The sequence below is a fragment of the Bicyclus anynana genome, chromosome 23, assembly GCF_947172395.1.
Source record: "Bicyclus anynana chromosome 23, ilBicAnyn1.1, whole genome shotgun sequence".
Lineage (NCBI taxonomy): Eukaryota > Metazoa > Arthropoda > Insecta > Lepidoptera > Nymphalidae > Bicyclus > Bicyclus anynana.
In genome coordinates, this window is record NC_069105.1 from 5,869,056 (window position 1) to 5,872,727 (window position 3,672).

Genomic DNA, 3,672 nt, shown 5'->3' on the forward strand with positions numbered 1-3,672 from the left:
ACTTGTAAATCTCCGACTCGTAAATCTATGGTACAGAGTATCCCCCCCCCCCCCATTCTTATGTGACATACAATCTTAATAAATGTAAAATTTGAAACGCGCGGATTTTTTTTTTAATAGTGATTAGTTTCCCGTTAGGGTCTGGTGCCCCTCTAGAAGGTATGCCCAAAGCCATTGCTTAAATAACTTCTAGGCTAATCCAGGACTGATATTTACTCTATTGTTGGATTGAATAAGGCGGTATATACCTACCTACCTTACCTACTTCTTAACTAGTGTGTACCTATCTGAATTCATCGTGGCGAATTTATTGTATGGGGCTATCCTTGCTCATCATCATTAGCAATTTTACAGGCCACTACAGAGCTACTTGTAGGACTCCCTCCTCATAGGAGATGATATGGAGCTTAGACCCACCATTCTGCTCCAATGATTGCTAAGATTGACTGCATATTAAAAATTTGGCCATAAAATAGACTGATAATGATGTTCATGTCTTTCTCTACATCCATGTGAATCGGTGTATCGAACAAGTAAGCAAAAAGGAGCGGAAATTAATCAATATAACAGTATGTTATATACTAGCGGACGCCCGCGACGTTCTCCTCCCTTAGGCCTCTTTAATCCAGCCCTAAATCCGTTCTTAGTGGATACCTACAAATTACCAGCGGTTTTCGAGATTTCGTGTTGAATGACCTTTCTCATTTATATATCTCATTCACATTAGGTACTAATTGATACTGTCCGACCAAACGAGTTTTTCCGGCCGAAACCAAAACCGAATTTCAGCTCAGCCTCAGTTTCGAATTCGGCCGGTTTTCAGCCGATTCTTATTAAATAACCGACCGCTCTAGTAGTGGGGAGAAACAGCTGTCATTTTTTTCACCTTACATTTTGATAAACTTTACAAATTAGCCCTTGACTACAATCTCACCTGGTAAGTGATGATGCAATCTAAGATGGAAGCGGGCTAACTTGTTAGGAGGATGAAAATCCACACCCCTTTTGGTTTCTACATCGTACCGGAATGCTAAATCGTTTGGCGGTATGTCTTTGGTGGTAGAGTGGTAACTAGCCACGGTCGAACCCTCCCATCAGACCTGCCTGGACCAATTAAGGAAACCTCAATCGGCCCAGCCGGTGATCGATCCCAGGATCTCCGACTTGTAAATGCACTGCGCATACCACTCCGTCACGGAGGCCGTCAAAAATATATTATGTCCGTGGTTATGGTCTCTAAGGGTGTAATTTAACATTCCAGCAAAGATTTGTATGAACAAGACTACGTGTCAAGATAGTTTCTCAGCGAAAGCATTTCTCTAACTAGTTCCGCTTCATCTCGACAGATGGCGCGCGCCGGACGCGCTAGGCAGCCATCAACCTGTCATTTCCTCTACGCTCCACGTTTCTCATTTTGCGATCCTTTGTCATGACTGGATGAGACAGTACAATTATGAACAAATTAACAATGCAATATAAAAGTACACTTTATTCGTGTTGAACTCTGGTTTTCGGATAGATTATTTATTCATCGGCCTGCTGCCCGCTACCCTTATATTTATAACCATAGCTTACCACCACGCTTGTTTACATGCGGATTAGTGGGCTAAAGATGATGGAGTAATAGTTTGACTGTTATGTTGCCTAATCTTCTCAGCAGAACCTGCATTTCGAGCCGGTGGTAGAATCCTTAGGTAGGAACAAATACCTTGTGCTTGTAAATTATGTCTACTTGAAATAATATATAATAAATAGTATATAGGCGAGCGCTTGGCTGCAATCATGCTTGACTGTAAGCGATGATGCAGCCTATGGTGAAACGCGCTTGCCTAAAAGATGCCTATTCAATCTTGACTTGAAGATACCCAAGATGTTGGTGGTAGGGGAAACGAAAGCTGGTGGGCATTCCATAACTTCGTGTGAGTCCAAGAGACTACGTAGGTACATGGATGCAGACTGCGGTGCCTTCCAGTTCTATGTTTAAAAGGTGAAGAACATCTACATCAAAAAGTTCGCACTTTCCGAAATAAATCCTGTAGAAAACCACAGGCAACCTTTCAGCGATCCTACTATTGCAATTTAACATTTGTTAACCCTTCGTTACCGTTCGATCGTTATGGCGCGCGGGTGATGCCCTGACGCCGCCCCCTACATTACCGCTGACACCTAAAATCTTGTAGTGCGCAGCTTACACGATACTCCGAAACGTCATAAGTGAACTTTGTAACTCTTGACGAAGTGTAAATTATGTGAATTTACATAATGAGATCCTGACTAAGTACAGGATCTCTTAATTAATTAATTTATTTATTAATTATCATAAAAGGTGAGAAATAAAAACGACTATTTTGAATTTCTGCAGCGGAGTGTCCGTTAAATTTTAATTTCAATAAATCCGTATTTTCATTAACTAAATAAATAAAGTTATAAAAACAAGTGATGTTCACAGATATCATATTGATTAAAAGGTCAAGTCAGCACTAGCTTATTATAGGCTTCGACCGCACGATCATTAAGGCTATACTTTGGCGTTAACACAAAGTTTTTTTTTTGAAGAAAAAGAAGCAGTAGCTATGTATAATATTTCATTGCCAGGAGCTTGATTTAAATCTACCTAGGCTGTCTGCTGCTTAGTGTAACCCTTAAAACGCAAAAAGCAATACCTTAGTCTTTAATTTTGAAAAGTCTCATCTAGTCGCTGTATAAAGCGCGAACAACCCGTAAAACTGTGAAGCTCATTATGAGATACGAATTTCATTTGCCGCGGGAAATTGTGCCGCCTTACAGTCGTGACGTCACTACGGGTCGACCTTACCCTTCGCTTGTAAGGTATTGCGTCACCATACTCGTACCTAATAATCAATGTATTCCGGGAAGTCCGTTTAGCTTTAGATATACCTACCTTACCTAGTTTTATGACGATGGTAGGAAGTGGTATAATGAAGTTACTTATTTAAATATGAGTACGTACTTCTAAGCTGGTCCTCTAGCCATGTATCATGTCGATTCTCTTTCTACAAACGCTAACTCTTCGAAAACTAACGAAATTTATGGGAATGACAGATCCGATCGACAATTTGATCACGTAACCTGTCGATCATGAATATCATTCACAAATATTCAACCCAACCAAACCAAAACTAACGCGTCGAAAATTAAAGAAGTTTGTAGAAAAGAATCGATGAGTCATATGGCTACAGACCCTGTCCTATGAGGTGGCGTTTATTTATCTACTACTATCTTTGTTTTAGAGCTGTACAAATTTTGTTGAATTTTGGCGTCCAGCAGCGTTTCTTCACAAAATAATTAAAACTAAGGGGCGGGTAAAGGATGATTGTGGCCTAGCCAATGCTAATAAGAAACCATCCTTCAAAACTGAGAAACGCTTTCAAGTACAGTGTAGGTTTTACAACCTGAAACGCGTTAGCTTTTAGCGATGTCTATTCTGTGCCTGCAACCTAATGCCGAATAATTACACCGCCGTTATCTTTAGCTACCTGTTTTTATAACAGGCTACATTCCTTCATAAGTATTTTTTTCCAACTTTTTTGCGTAATAGTTTATGATACTAAACCTTATGCATAAGCAGCCTGCAACTAGACGAAGGAAGTTTTTAATTCCAGTCATACATCATTATTTAATGATTATTTAAGAGTTAAATAAAATACAAAA